The sequence below is a fragment of the Pyxicephalus adspersus genome, chromosome 4, assembly GCF_032062135.1.
Source record: "Pyxicephalus adspersus chromosome 4, UCB_Pads_2.0, whole genome shotgun sequence".
NCBI classification, from domain to species: domain Eukaryota; kingdom Metazoa; phylum Chordata; class Amphibia; order Anura; family Pyxicephalidae; genus Pyxicephalus; species Pyxicephalus adspersus.
Genome location: NC_092861.1, coordinates 76,987,520 through 77,004,694, shown reverse-complemented (window position 1 = coordinate 77,004,694; position 17,175 = coordinate 76,987,520).

Below are 17,175 nucleotides of genomic sequence, written 5' to 3'. Positions count from 1 at the left end.
GTTCAAATGTTTTGATGAAATGATGATGATCTATCCCTTGTGTGGTTGCACATCTTCATAGCTGACTTCATTATCATTGGTAACTTGTTTAGTTTGAAAAATGTTCATTTTTTAATGTAAATGGAGTATCTGTACATGTATGTTTAGTAGATCCCAAACTATACCCCTGATAAAGCAGATATGATATTTTCTTTTGCGAAACACGTCGGGTCAACACCATAACTGAGATCATATGTTACTTTCAATGTGTAAAATTGTTGTTTTTAATGTGTACTAATAAAGTTTGCTGGCATTTTTTGAATCTAGTATTGATCACGATGCTTTTAAAGTCTCATTTTTGGTTCCTTTCCTAATATATTTAGTTATTAAAGGGATGTGACATCATTATATGTACTTAAAGTAATATTAAATACCATCCTTAATTTGATAAGGCAGTTGTTGAATTGTTATGAATACGTCATTTTGGATCATAATTTTGTGTATATATATATGTATATATATCTCCTCATGTACCCAGAGACCAGTAAACTCCTGATACACCAATCAAGCTCTTGCCTTGACTATTACAACATCTTCTTTTCTGGCATCCTTCTAACCAGACTCTACCATTTACAATCTGTCATGAATTTTGAAGCCAGAATTTTATCTATTCTTATCACCACTCTTCATCTGCCTCCTCTCTTTCCAAATGTCTGCACTGGTATTGATTATGAATATTATCTGCATACATATTGATATTATATCACCCTATCAACGCACATATATATTTAATAAATGAAGGTTCATGCACAAATAATAGCTAGTAATTCAAACAGTTTAATTAAGAAACACATTGAAACATAAAATGCACTGCAATATTGGTTGATATAGAGATAGGAACGTCAATTAATGAAATAGACAGTAAATGAAAATAATGTTAGAAGGTGAACCCCTGTAATCTATTATAGGTTAGTACATGATACAGCAATTACAAAATAGCAAAACAATGCAATAATAATATAGACACCTATAGGAATGCAATCAAGAAAATCTTATAGCTACCTGCTAAAATGTTAATGGCTGCCTTCAGAAGAGAGCTCCATAAGAGCTTTCCTCAGAAGAGCCTAAGAAGAACCGCAGGAAAAGAGAAGCGAGCTCCATTCTATCAGTTCTCATTTTTATTAGGCCTCATGGGGGATGTTGGATTGGTTACTGGGTGTGATCTGTTGAACACCTATTAGCTGAGGCATTCCCCTAGCTTGAGATAGGTCATTCAAACTCCAGTTAATTGAAACATAAAATGTAGGAGTTTTGAAGTTGTTGGGGAAGTCAAGCAGGGGTCATCTAATCAAGGTGTCAGCAAAGATCAGCATGGGGGTTATCACCTCACTCTGTCTGTTCTGTCATCTATGTATTTTTACAGCTCTTTCCTGACCAAACCCTGTGTTGGTATTTATTACCTATTGTCACTTCTGTGAAGTCCCTGGAATTAGAGATCCCCCTAGGGGATCTATGAGCCTGGACAGGGGTAAACAGATCACAAACATTCCTACACATGCTTTCCTGCGTTGTTTAATTATACTTAATATTAAACCTAACTGTTGGGATATGACCTATGGTGTAAGTATAACCATAGGGTACCATATGTACACCTATATATTTATACATACATACACATATATGTACATATATATATATATATATATATCTGCACACACATATATCTATAAATATCTATAAACAATCTTGGGGTGCAACACTGGCTTCCATTTAACCTCAGATTTCAAATTTCAGCTTCTGTTCCTGGTTTTGAAACCACTCCCCAGCTCTTGTCCCACCTACATTTCTAATCTGATACAAAAATGTACCCCCTATCTGCCTTTACTTCTTCCCCAAGATTGTACGTTCTTTAGAGCAGGACCCTCTTCTCCAGAGTCATTAATTGTACTTGTCTATTATGCAGGTTTCTCAATTGCAACGTCTATTTAATGTACAGCACTGCATATTATGTTGGCAGTTTATACATAAAGTTTAAGAATGGTAATAATAACTGTTCATTGAATAAAACCATAATCCTAGATTGAAAGAAACAGAAGTATTTAACTTTCTTTGAACCAATACAGAAAGGATGAATGTTATGTTCACTGAAATTACTAATCAATGTGTTAAATTTTGCTTTCTTTTAATATTTTTTTTGCCTTCAGCCGTTATTTGTCTTATTCCTTTTATCCTGGAGTGGCTTGTGAAGTATGCCTAGTTCATATCTTGGCTGCAATTGCTTTGAAAACGATTGAGTTATAATTCTGTCTTCAACTAGCAGTCTCAATTGTCTGGTTGGCACACTTACAAAAGTATTTTTTTTAAAATATAAAATGAGTTTGTTAATTGCCTTGGATATGGTTATATATTTGCTTTTGACATGCTGCTTTTTGTTTCTCTGAGCAGGTGGCTTATATATTACTGCTTTCTCATTTCTTTCCTGTGAACTCGTTAGTTTGATCTTACAGAGCAAATGTATGTGCCACCTTGTTTAGAAATGTAGCTGAATATATAGCCAAATATCTTCATTGATGTTATGAAACAAGCAGCCTATAGCATAGATCATTATAGACACTATAAAATAGAGGTATACTCTATAATTGTAATATTAATATTCTGCAGCAATACTTTAAAGGAAACTGGTACAGAGAAAAATCTCTTTTTGCTTTCTAATCACCTGATCTGGAAAAAGTATGCAGCATTATACCCCATGCCAGAGACAATTTTGATGAATCCCAACGATAGCCAATTTCTCCAGCAATGCAACAACAAAACCTGACATGGTTGACATATCTTCTACTTTAAAGCAAAGACATAAAACAATTACAGGGTTTAGTGGTGATTTCTGAGACCTTTATGTTTTTATTTAATTGTTATAATAATACTTTACATTATTAGTATATTTTAATTATTTAGTGCTAACATATCTGAATACTCAGAATGTATTTATGAGGACAAAATAATGTAATAGTGACATAAATGGTAAAAAAATGATTGCTCCATGTGTTTAGTATAAAAAAGAATGGGGGACCACGCACATCAATATGTGAATATAATACATTTAAAGAAATGTGAAATGTTTTCTTTTATAATTATTATTGTATATATGATCCAAATGTTTGCAGATTTATTTATTTTTTTAACATAATTGAACCTGTATACACAGTGCTTTTTTAAAATTGATAAAGGTAGTAAGTGTTTTTTTTTTTTTTTTTTTGTAATGACCAATCTGTCCTTGGCTGTACCTATTAACCTCCCTAGTGGTTCATTTCTTTCTGGTTTTATATGTCTCAAAGCTGTACATTGTTTTTCATGAAAATTTATTTTACAGTGTAATATATTAGTATGAGTATAATAAAGTTTAAAACACAAAACCATGAAAAAATGATAAATTGAATAAATTAAAAAATCTATATATTTAAAAAAAAATAATGTTTTTAATTTTTTTTAAAAAATACATATTTTACTTATACTAATAGATATACTGTAAAATAAATGTTCTTGAAAACAATGTACTGCTTTTACACATAAATCCAATGTATTGCATTCAATACAGTTATTTTGTATTGAATGCAATACAAATGGATTTTGAATTTCCCGCACCGCCCCGCCGACAACGTACACATGCAACGACATCACTGGGAACTCCCCGGTGACTCATCGGATGCAGAAGTCGGCCAGAAGGAGAGAGAAGAAGACGAAGATTGCTACTGTGTACTTTATTGATTAATATGTTGATTAAATAATCAACCCGCACCGCCCCGCCGACAATGTACACATGCAACGACATCACTGGGAACTCCCCGGTGACTCATCGGATGCAGAAGTCGGCCAGAAGGAGAGAGAAGAAGACGAAGATTGTGGCGATGGACGACGCAGGACGGCAAAGATTGGTATTTTATTCTAAATACTTTCTATGGAGATTAGTTAGGGATTCAATACAATATATCAGTTGTATGTGTTTAAAGGGTATATCTACTTTATCTACTTTCTATGAATTATTAGTTAGGGATTCAATACATTATATCAGTTGTATGTGTTTAAAGGGTATATCTACTGTGTACTTTATTGATTAATATGTTGATTAAATAATCAACCCGCACCGCCCCGCCGACAATGTACACATGCAACGACATCACTGGGAACTCCCCGGTGACTCATCGGATGCAGAAGTCGGCCAGAAGGAGAGAGAAGAAGACGAAGATTGCGGTGATGGACGACGCAGGACGCCGGTGGATCAGGTAAGACTGTATTTACTATTACCTCCCATAGGATTACCTACACCGAGTGTGACTCAGGGTTACCGCTTTTAGCAACTTTTTTCTACCCTCGGTCACACTCGGGGTCACCTCTAGGGAGGTTAAGTTAAAGAAGACAGACATGATATTCTAATATTCTAATTATGTTCAAATGGACTGCACTATTTAGCTATTTGTCTGGAGTTCACTTAATGACAAGGTATTTAAGTTTACATTGGATGAATAATTTAGATTAGATTTATATGCTAAACTACATGCTAAACATGCTAAACTACCAAAGATTGGTATTTTATTCTAAATACTTTCTATGGAGATATGAAATGTTGCAGGGATTAGTTAGGGATTAAATACATTATATCAGTTGTATGTGTTTAAAGGGTATATCTACTGTGTACTTTATTGATTAATATGTTGAGTAAATAATAGTATGCAATTATTTTGTATGCTAATTGGCTTTCTAATAAAATTTTAGGATGACTCAATTAGAATAATATAATAGAATATATTGGTAGGAGCAATATGTTCTTGTGCTTGAACAGCAAACAAAGTTCTGGAGCAGATAATTTAACTTTTTTTTTAAAGCTCAGCTAATTTTTCAGTTTAAATCAGCTAAATTTATGCCAGGTGCATTAGAACATACGGTGTTCAAAGTCTTTCAATTTATATTCTTCATAAAGCACCCACAAATTTAAGTAGAAAAGTATGTTACCTACAGTGTGCTGTAAGGAAAAATATGTGAGGTACTTACCCAGCCAGCGATCACGGGTCGTCCTCGGCGACCCCAGGGATCGCGGGCAATGTAGGTGAAGCCGCCACAGCAGGCAGCGTGTCTGAGGCCGCCGCTGTTCTGCTAGCAGCACGTCTCCCTGCTCTGGTGGAGGGATCTGTTCCGGCCGAACTACTGTTCAGCCAAACGGCATCCCCTGCATCCCTGCGGATGTGTGCAGTGCTGCACACGTCCTCAGCATTCCTGCAGACGTGCACAGCACAGCACGGTCCAGAGGCCCTGCTGTAAGAGGCGTGTGCTTTATTTACTATGCGTGCCTCTTGAACCCCCCGGAGGCGGGGCGGTCGGCTGCCTTACCGCGAGGCATGTTTAGTTTGAATTTCCTGCTGCCAAATCAGCCACAGGGGATTCGTTAGTCAATTATTCATCCTATCCAATAGCGCCAGGTGGCGCAATGTGATTGGGCAGTCTGCTCATTTAATGAGGCCCTGTCAATAGCACCTATGCCCGTTACAGCCTCTGTGTTACAGTGTGCATGGGTGCGTTCTTGTATTGGATTACCGTGTTAAACCTCTGTTGTCTTGTTGCCAGCTCAAACTTATTACCCACAGTGACCCGGTCTGATTACTGACCTTTGCATGGATTCTGCCTGCCCTGACTTCGGATTGTCCCTGACTATACCTTATGCTTCATCCTTTTGTACTTTACTTTATCAGACTGACCTTTTGTTTTGCCTCAGCCTGTATCTGGATTATTCAGTAAATGTTGTTAAAGGAATTCCTGGAGTTGGTTGTGGTTTTTGCGCCCAGGCCCATTACAGAATACTTGTTTTCACTGTGGAAGCAGTGGTCTCAGCTGTGCTGAAAGAAGAGGTCTAGATTTGACTAAACTGGGACACTGTCACACTTCTGTATGGTCAGAAGGTAGGGGTCCTGCTCTATTGTATGATAGAACAGGACAAGCTTTTGTATTTGGGATGTGGCTGTTCTGATTTGTAAAGACTTTACACACTTTTTGTTTTAATACATCCAGTTTTTGTAGTAGTATAATGTAGTTTGCTGATTCAAAATTAAACTATATAATATACTAAAATTTTAGGTCTGGTATAAAATATAACAGAAACCCCTAAAGTCAATGTAGTTATTCTACCTGTCTTGGTTGCACAGTTTTTCATAGGTCATATTCTGTTCAGAATCAGGAAACAGCATGAGGTATTCTGATATTAAAATCAGAAGCTTTAAAAGACTTTGAATCTTTTTGGGTTAGATTTTTTCAGAAAACATTCTGCAAAAATATTATTATTACAGTTGACATTTAAAAATCCGGATCCTTCAGTTTCCGGCATGGATTTTGGAGCGCATTTTCAAATTTACACTGTTTTCTGGAGGCACTGTTTATGTTTTGATAGTGCTGTACTCAAGAATCAGCAGTTAGGTTTTGCTTTTTCTCTATAAAATGAAGCTGTTCCTGCTGCTGAGGATACTGTTACTGTCAGTCATGAAGATGATCATCTTAACAGCCTATCTGTTATTTAGCTTTATTTCGAGGGTTTAGTTGAACTAAGATTCTGTAAAATTGTTTTATTTATGGTTGAACATTAACATTTTTTTTTGGTGACATTAAAATGTAATTTACTTTTCCTTTAGTGTCATTTCATTTAGTGTTATTTCATTTTATTATATATAGCATATATAACCTTCAAAAATCTGGATATTTCGAAAATCCAGCACACCTCAGTTCCGGAGGTTGCCGGATTTTTGAACAAGTACTGTTTTGGTAAACATTAATAATTATATAAAAATGGGACCCAAAACTTAGGCTGTATACAGTCTATACTTAGACAGTCTATACTTAGACTGTAAGACAAGACTGTATACACACGTTCAATATTTGTCATCAAAAAGGATCTTTTGCAATCCTTTCCAATGACAAAAGACTGAAAGATGCATGAATGAGCGCTGTACATACAGCGCGTTCTGCTCCATGAAGAAGAAAGGAGGGAGAATGACGAAGCGCACCCTGCTGTGCTCTTTCCCTTTCACGTGTATTGCAATTGTTTGTCATTCGGACGAATCAATGAACAATGAACGCTGTACACATGCCAGGTTCTCATGACCAGGGCACAGCATTAGAAGCCTTCCTCTGCTGTGACCATTAACCACCCCCCAAAACCCCACAATAAAAGACATAACACATTTTCTTGGTGAATAATTGGCCACAGCAGCCCCCTTTATTAAACCATTTTATTTTGAACATATAAATAACGACATTTTCATAACGCACTTCCCTTATTATCATAAATTCCAAAACCTCCTCTGTCCTCGTGCCTGCATCCGGTTTCCTTACCTTTTGACCCTCACTACCACTGACTCATGCCCTTTTGAACAATCTCCAGCCACCCGCGGCCCCCCCTTTCATGAACTATTCACCTTTTACACATATTCAGTCTTCAATGCTACCCTGTCATGAGGCCCTTCGCCCATAGGTGTCACTCCAGGCCTGCTGATACTCAAAGACCCTTGGGCACAAATTGATAACATTTAGCTAAAGTATAATTTTGCAATTTAAAGCAGAAAACTGAAAAAAGTTAAAAAATGGTTCTTTCATTTTTCATGCTACCACCCAAATACACAAGCATATTAAATTTGGGAAATAAATGTTTTTTTTTTTCTTGCAAGGGTAAAGAAGCAGCTTTATTTACCATATCACTTGGTCCCCAGTCTTTCATACATTTCGATATGGGTGGGCCTTCACTGTTTTTTTGTACAATGCAGGACAGCTGGTCCTACATTGTATTCAATGAGATTGAATAACTAAGACCAGCAGACTGAAGGGAAGGAAAAGATTGATCTTTAATTATTAATTAATTGTGCTGCATTTAGCTTTGTGAACATCTTAAGTTTAACCAGGTTTTTGGGGTAGTGTGTTATGGGTAGTCATAAAAAGATGTGGCAAGTTCACTTTGCACATCTCTTATAATTATATCAGCTTTATAAATAGTTTACAATTTATTGCTGTGCAAGATTACATTTTTTTTTAAGTAAAACTGTAAAAGTTATTCTTTCATCCACTGTGTTAGTGTCATCATTGTGCCCTACTGCTGAGCAGACTTATGTTATATCTGTTCAGCTGACAAAGGCAACAGCTTGAAAAGGTCAAATGCTGAATTATCACCTACTGAAGGAAGTGACACTTTAACTGCAAATTCTTTCAATGCGTCTGACCAATAAAGCCCTGTTCTCCCCTAAAATATCAGGTAGTGTCTGAAGAAAATGCATAAGTAATTCCTATACAAATAATATACATATAGTTAATACTATATTAAGCAGCACTGATTTACAAATTTACAGTACCTGCAAAGTTGAACACAGTATGGTGAAATGAACAGCAGATTGGCCATCAAGCAGTATTTATTAGTACTTTGCAGAATTTGGGGCATTTAGGGTCAATGGTTTGGTGTGTTGGTTTCCAGTTTGCAATTTAGGTTTTATAAACCATGGTCTTTAAAAGCACACTGATGCCATACCCATTACTACATGCATTTTCAAAAATATCTAGTGTAAGCAGGCAACTCTTATGTGCAGATGACAAGCATAGGGCTACGTACACACGTCAGATGATTCACGTCCGGTTATCGCTTCAATGCTCATATGGGACGAGAATCTGGCATGTGTACAGCGGCTGTCTGACGTCGTTCATTGATCTGTCCTAGTGGATCCACGAGTGGCTAACAACCAACAATGCTCACTCATTCTCCCCCTTCCCCTCTCCATAGAGCAGAACAGCACTGTATGTACAGCGCTCGTACATGCATCTTTTAGTCTTTCACTATCCTTTCCAACGATAAAAGTCTTACGATTGTACATACCCTAACTCTATGGGCCTAATTTTTTTAAAGGTCTCCAAGACTGGAGAGGACACACTTGCATTAGGGAACCTGGGTGACCCTAAAAACCTGGAATGGATCTGGTCCAGGATTGAAAGCATTTGCTAATAAATAGCAAATTACTTTTAAGAAATCTATTACAGGTTTTCTGGAACATCCAGGTTCACCCATGAAAGTGTATCCTCCCGAGCCTTGGAGAGCTTTAATAAATCAGGCCCGATATATCCTGAAAGGTTAAACTTTATTGATTTCAAAATAAGCCCAGATTGCTCAAAGAGACCAAAAAGGTGAACTGGCCAGTATATTGACGAATCATTAAGAAAGAGAGTATTTGTGTGCTTGACCTCTAACAACTACAATGTAAGACAATGTCACATTATGTTTTTCTTATTTTCTAATACACCAATTCTTCCAGCACTTGCTGTGGGGGAGCTTGGTGTTTGCAATGAAGCTCTGAGATGCTAAAAGAAGAATGGCTAGATACCGAACAAAGAATTGTTAGTCAGAAAATGAATGTTTAAAATTAATTTCTTGCACTGCTGCCCTCATTTTCCCTGACAACTTCTGTTCACAGCACTGCCCTAGTACTGACTATTCAGTTCTCCCTGACCTTGATTTAGACTTTATGTTAAGAGTCATCACAGTAGGGAGTTCACCAGGGGGCACCATCAATAATATGCTATTGGGCACCATTATCTGTTGTTGAAGTTCTTGGTCAATTAAAAAAACAAAAAGAACAAAAATAAATTAAATAAAATGGAGACAAAAAAGCACATTTCACAAAGAAATAACGTATCCAATTTTGGATATAAAAAGAATATTTTAGGTTACAGCCAACCAAAAAGATTGTAAATTGTAAGAACAATAAGGATAGCTACTGGATTTAAAAGAATATATCTATAAATGCCATTAGAGCATTGTGCTTCAGAATCCAATGTATTTCCAGCCATGTAACACTGATGGCTTATCTTCAGAGCCTGGAACTGACAAACCGTAACTCAGCAATCTAAACAAAACAAAAAGAAAGGACAGCATAATGATACAGTAGTAAATGTTTACGTTACGACAACAAAGACAGGAAAGACACAGTAAGCCTAGAGTAAAAAATGTTGCTGTCCAGATACAGAAACAGGATCAGCAGAATTTTACACATGGTGAATTTCTACTATAAAACTATTTTAGCATCATGTCTGGTATATTACAAAAAAGTACTTGAACAAGCAGTGCAAGTGCAAGATATAATCTGCTAACTCATGCAATGGGCAACCTTCTTTTTTTTACCAGTTTAGATATAATAGTAAATATATGCTTAAAAAATGGAAACTCCATTTACTTTAAATACTGCATGTTAGTAGGTTAAAAATATTGAAGACCATTTGTGGGTTATCAATAAATATAATCCCAAAAGTTAGGCTAGGGGAGGTAAACATTTAGACACTAATATTGGCTCTATTACATACTAGTTTATCATGATCAACCATAAGGACAAGATAGATCTTTATATCAAAATTATAACATAAAAAGTGTTTGCAACCTGTAGTCCCCTGGATGATCTGTAGTAGGGCAAACATTCTTACAAGGCATGATTGCACTGTAAAAAAAAAAAAAAGGAAGACGATCTGTCCTAGTCCAAAAGGCAAATGAATAACATGATTGATCAACATTCCAGGGTTTTACCTATTAATAAAAGAGTTTAAATTCATATAACCATTAAATTGGAACATTTTAGAAAGGAATCAATAGATGGAGCAATCCATTCCATCTGCTAGACTGGAATACATTTAAATGTTGGTTCTTATGGTAGAGATCCAATTCCATGCAGTAAATAAATCTTATTTCTTCTATCCAATAGATAACTGTTGTGGTGTTTGTCAAGTCAAAACCAGTTTTTCAAGATTGAATAGGGTAAGGAATACTTTAATATTTACACTTCAGATACAACATTTTATTTGTATTTCATTTTGAAGTTTGTAGATCACGTTTTCAGTTTACATAGATAGAATGGCAACAGTACTGTTCCACAATAGAAAACAAAAACTGTTGCAACTAAAATGTGCCGCAATGAGATCCTGAACACATAATATTCTCAGCAGACCACACTAATATACAGTCCTGCATTAAATGTTGATGCTAAATAAATGCAGTTTATTATTAATAATAATAATTCTAGGAATGTCAGTTAGAAAAGTTAGAATGTTCTTGGGTAACCCTCACTACTCTTTGTAATGATAGAAAAAAACCTGCCCTGCATCCTGCCTTATGTAATATTAAATAGACATGTATTTTGGTTGAAAACTGAATGTATTTTGGTTAAATGTCTGGTCTTTCTTGTTGGAAATCAAGAGTCATAGTGGTATGGGTAACATACCATCCTTTTTATTTTAAATATATTGCACAATACATTGTCCATAGGAAACCAACCAGCAATCGTTTTTGATTAGTATTACTGCATTTACATCCTAGGGGTTTATATATAGGTTTGACAATATAGATAATAGTCACAGACTTTTTATCAACTCTGACCAGTTGTCACATGCTCAACAAATTCTTATTTTAACACAAACCACCTGCACATTTTCTCTTTTACAACACAATTTTGGTTGAGGTAGGGGCATGTATGTCAATATTCTTTGTTGATCATTCTCCGTCTGTGTTTCTGTTTTATATTTTGTAAGACAGTAGACGACTGCATAACCAATCTATTTTTTTTTAATAAGCCCTAAGTATTACCAAACTGATGAAATTCACACAAATTTGGTTTTGAAGGATGCAAGAAGTATCATTTTAAATGGATACAAGGAAGCAGATGGAATTGCTGTGCATATCACGTAATTTGTAAGATTGAAAGACACCCTGAAAGCACGGCAGTTGAAGAAAGCTTGACAGCTAATTACTGCCTGCGTGATATTAAGGATTATAGATTTTATTATTGTTTCAACCACTGCTGTGAGAACACAAATTTCTTATCTGTACAAAGTATGGAAATTGCAATTGTGCTTCTAATTATTATCCAATTATTTCTCATATTTCACATAGTAATATCAAGCACAGGAGGTACATGTCTTTGATGTTGAGACTTGAATAATCATACAGTAATAATACTTTATTCTGGCCACTCTGTCTAGTACAATTTTTAGTGCCAATCTTCTATACAAAAGACAGGGAAGAGAAAAAAGTCGACTCGATTAACAATTTACAGTTTGTAATATGGATGTAGAAATATAGGAGAGAGTGGCTGAAAGTGAATTGCAACAGTTCTTGTAATTTAATTTGCAAAATATTCTGTGCTGTTTGCAAAAAATGTGCCAAGTGTGTTGTAAAATTACTATTCGCTGGTCAATACCTAACCTGGGTGTAATGCGCCTGGGCACACAAACCACAACCAACTCCAGATATCCTTCAATCAGGCTTTATTCAATGTCATAAAGCACAACAAGGGTTAAGTCCAAACAAGCGAAAGTACAAGAGGGTAAGGCAACAATCCGACGTCAGGGCAGGCAGAATGGTCATTAACAATCCGAGGTCAGTGCAGGCAGCAGGCAGAATGGTCAGTAACAATCCGAGGTCAGGGCTGGCAGAGTTCAAGCAGAGTCAGTTTCACACCAGGTCACTATGGAGATGACAAAAGCAGATAAACTTAAACCAACACAAGGACGCACCCAAGCACACTGTGTTAACAGAGGCTTATAGCGGGCAATGGTGTACAGGACAGGCTCTCCTTAAATGGCCAGAGTGGCCAATGACCAATTCAGACTAACTGAATCCCCTGTGGCCGATTGGCCGCAGGGAATTCAAACTAACTATGTCCCGCCCAGGGGCGAGGCAGCCGAGTGCCACGCCCTCGGGGGTACAAGAGGGACGCATAGTAGCACGCGCACCTCTTCCCACAGCACCCCTAGGACGTGCACTACTTTGCACATGCAAAGGAGTGCTGAGAGCAGGAGTTTCAGTAACCACATCCGAAGGGATGCAAGGGATGCCGCCTGGCTGAACAGTAGTTTGGCCAGGACGGATCCCTCCGCCTGCAGAGAGAGACAAGCTGCGAGCAGAGCAGCAGCCTCGGCCATGCTGCCTGCTACAGCGGCCTCTCCCTCTGTGCCTGGGATCCCCAGGGACACCGCGGGCTCGCAGGACGGGTAAGTTCCTTACACTGGGATTCCTGCAGTATTATTAATAGTGTTAACCACCCGATTATAGTTCAAAGGCCATATAGTTGTAGAAGGGATGGTGAGGCATTCTGATTACACTTACACTTACACTAGAAAGCCACCTAAAATTTAAAATTTTTTTGCAAGTTAACTGTAAAGATATAGAACTCTGAATACATGTATTGTGGATGTACAGGTGGATTTGTGTAAACTCTCTAGTCTGTGCTCCTCCTTCCCCATCTTATTGGGGTGGAAGTGACCTGATAAGAAGAAAGTTGTGGCTGTTATGCTTTTATGGGCCATGAGAAAAAAAACAGCTGGTAATATACACTATATACTATAATATCAAATTACACAATATAGTATCAAAATATTAGGTGCATGTTGTTTTAAATTATTTTGTAACAAGGAGGTTTGACCAAAATGAATCAAGATCATTATAAAATTATTACCTACAGATGTCATAAAGCTGAGTGCTGACGCTGACATTTTCTGGAAGAGGTAAAGAAATGCCAGTTTTCTCTCTGCCTAACTCTTCCTAGTTAGAGGATAAAAAATGGACACTTCCTGGGGTAATCTGAATTGTGTGATTCTACTGTTGGAACAGTTGCTGTTATGCGCCATTGTACACATCCAATAAAGATAAGTGCTACCTTTTAATTAAGCAGCTCCGGAGTTTTTTGTGTCATTCTTTATCCCTTCCTGACACTTGTAGTCCTTCAAATACTTCTACCTTGTTATATTAGTGCACTATGGGTTACAAAAAATTGTCCCAATTAATTCACTAATGTTTGCCAGCTGTGATGAACAATGAACACTGTGGATTCAATTTATACCCAATGTAAGCTCAAACCTGGACCTCTTCCCTTAGGACCATCATTGCATTGAATATGCAATGCTTTGAAAATAAAGGTAAAACAGTGCATGCTGAATTGATAGAACACATGGTTTAATCTCTTATATTTACAGAAATGTTGTTTTTTTCGCTAAATCTGAAGCTAATTTTTGGTAATAGGATAAGTTAAACAGTAAACAGTCCTTTTTAAAATCATTTTAGCACTTTAGTTTTTTTCAAAAGCATGCAGTCTATGCCTGGCTACGATCTGCCAAGATATGATTCATAGTTTATAGACCCATGCAACGAAATCACGAGTTTCACCATTTAAATAACACAAAATTACTGGGTTAATATAAAAGTAGCCACTTCAGAATTCAGCAAAAGTATTCTTATCCTATGTAATAATAATATTGGTGTTTTTTTTTCTTTAAGAACCACAATTAGGCACTGTAGAATGCCTAATAAAGTAAGCCAGTGACAATGAAATGTTAGTTTGAAAAAAAAATGTCACAAACTCTTTTTGTTCAAACGTTTACAATTTCTACTGCCTAATACCATAGTAATAAGTAGAGGATCACATACAGTAAGAAACTTTTCAAATTCTTCTTTAAACTTCTACAAGTGTGCCAACAGAGTTTAACATCACAGCTATATAGGTAATGTAGGACTTCTCATGGCCTTACCGACCACTTACAGCATTGAAGGAAGGCCCTGTTACAGGCTCTCAAACCTCTTCTGTAATGTACAAAAAAATCTTTTCCTCAACATATTTATTCATTCCTTACTTTATAAAAGTAGGAAAGGAATTGCAGCACCATGCTGTGGGACTATTTGTAAAAAAAAAGGAAAACATTATTTAGCTCCTCAACCTCTGACTTTCGTACTTTTCAAATGGACTCTGCAGGACGTTTTTGTAGAGTGTAAAAAATCAGTCCTAAAAATCTAAAATTTTAGAGGCGAAAAAAGACTACAATTACATTTTTAATGTTTTCAAAACCCCAGGGAAAAAAATTCTTGAATAATAACATTCCCTTTTTTCCTGTATTTATGGTAAAGGAAGTTTGAAAGAGTGGCCAATGATGAAAAAACTCATTCAAACAGTAATTTTATTATTTAAATTAATTAATTAAAAATATAAATCAACTATTATTAACATAAACAAAAACATATTCTCCTAGGCTACTTACACATATCAGATAAAAGTAGTTGGAAACGATTTATAAACGACTGATAGTTTGCTAACAAGAAAAAAAAAAGTATTTTGATTTTAAAATATACATAAATAAATAAATATCAATTTACCCTATCTTATGAGTCTATGGATGATTTTCATTTTGAACAGTCTTTGTAGGACCTATGTCCTAAAGACCAGTAGCTGTCAATCAGCAGCCCCTATTAACTGTGTAATTCCGTGCATATTGCTGCAAAGTCTATCAATTCTCTGTAGCAAGTTTTCTTTTGTTTGTGACAAGTTGGAAAAAATGTTTCCAGTGTCATGCCTACAAGATACCACAATGCAGGGAACACTAGTAGAATAAACCTGGAGAGGAGCTGGAGAAGAAAATAAAATTGAAGCAAGCTATGGCTTTACGCAGCCATCAAGAGGATCAGTTTGATGCCTCTGGCTTCAGCATTGCTGCAAAAATGAAAAAAATTACTGCAGAGCAGAAATGTGCAGTGGAACTAATTGGCTATGATGTGGTTCAACCCACACTACCCAACATACCCAGTACGGTAGTGACTTTGGTTTTAGCAATGAAAACCTGCAGCACACTAATTTAAAGTTGCCAACTTTTACAACTTGTTATTGTACAGTTGTTATCTATTTAAAGTTGCACTTTTATAAACCAACTGTATGTGTACATTCCTCTGTGTAATAATTGTATTGGGATGCCTACCTTCATGTATTCATCTTTCAAACATTCAATAATCGCTGCAGATGTCTCGGGGATTATATGACCCATTGCTTGTGGTGAGATACCAGTACAGAACTCCATGTTTTGCAGAGATATTTCAGTTGTACAGAATCTCAAGGTGACAATCATCCTCTGTTCTGCAATTATGGACTTTCGCATACAAGTATATTTTTTATAAATTAAAGATCCTACTGCTGTAAGCAGTTTTAGAAAGCACACATCCAACATTCAAGGGTTTCTTTCTTTTTACATGAGAACACAGAAAGAACTGATTGTACAGTGTTCAGGAAGAACGTTCATTGTCAAAATGACAGTTGTTCTTTTTAACATCACTTCCTCAATTGCTAAATGATAACATATATTGTCTCTACATTACCAGGCAATAATCTTTGAATGATTATACCGTTACAGCATGTACAGAATCATGCACTATAGGGGTGTCCAAACAGAATGTTAAATAATGTTTATTCATTCATTTTCTAATTACTTTTACCGGGTGGGTGTACATAGCCTTACTCACACTTCCTTTGTGTCAGTCTTTCATGTGTATGGTATGCATGTCCATAAAGTATGCATCTGTGTAATAAAATTTAAATATTATTAACACAAAACATTGTAAATCCCTGATGGCCAATGTTGTAGCTAATCATCATGGCTGAATACATATGTGTCAGAATTGGAAAGGAAGCAGAAAACTTCAACAGTGCCAGACCAAATGTGTTTTTCTAAACAGAAATGTAGAAAACATGAAATTCTTTTTACCAGTGCTCAGACACACCAGCCGCATACACACGTGCAATTCTTGTCATTGGAAAGGATCTTTCATGATCACTTCCAACGATAAGAACCGCACAATGCATGAACGAGTGCTGTACATACAGCACCGTTCTGCTTTATGGAGAGGGGAGGGGGAGAGCGACTGAGCGGCACTCTGCTGCGCGGTCTCCCCCTTCCCTTGCATTAGGATCGCTCGTCGTTCATCGTTCGTGGATCCCCCAGGACGTATCCACAGACGATGAACGACGCGGGCTGTACTCACGCCAGATTCTCGCCCGATATCCGGCCAAAGCCGATTATCGGGCGGGAAAAATTTGACGTGTGTACGTAGCTTTATTCTTTTTTATTCTCCATTCTCCAATATGCCTAATGAACATGTCATACATCATTTACATTCTTAATATACTTATCTATGTTATTGATGCAATGAAATTGATTTACTAAAGCAGATTAGACTGCTAGAGAATGTTAAAAAATAAAATTGGGTGGTGGAAGTCTTTAACACTTCACCTTATTTACTAAGCTACAATTAAGTGAAAATTAATTTGCAAGTGAACAAATTCCCTGTGGTAACAACCTATATTGCAATAATATAATATCCATTGT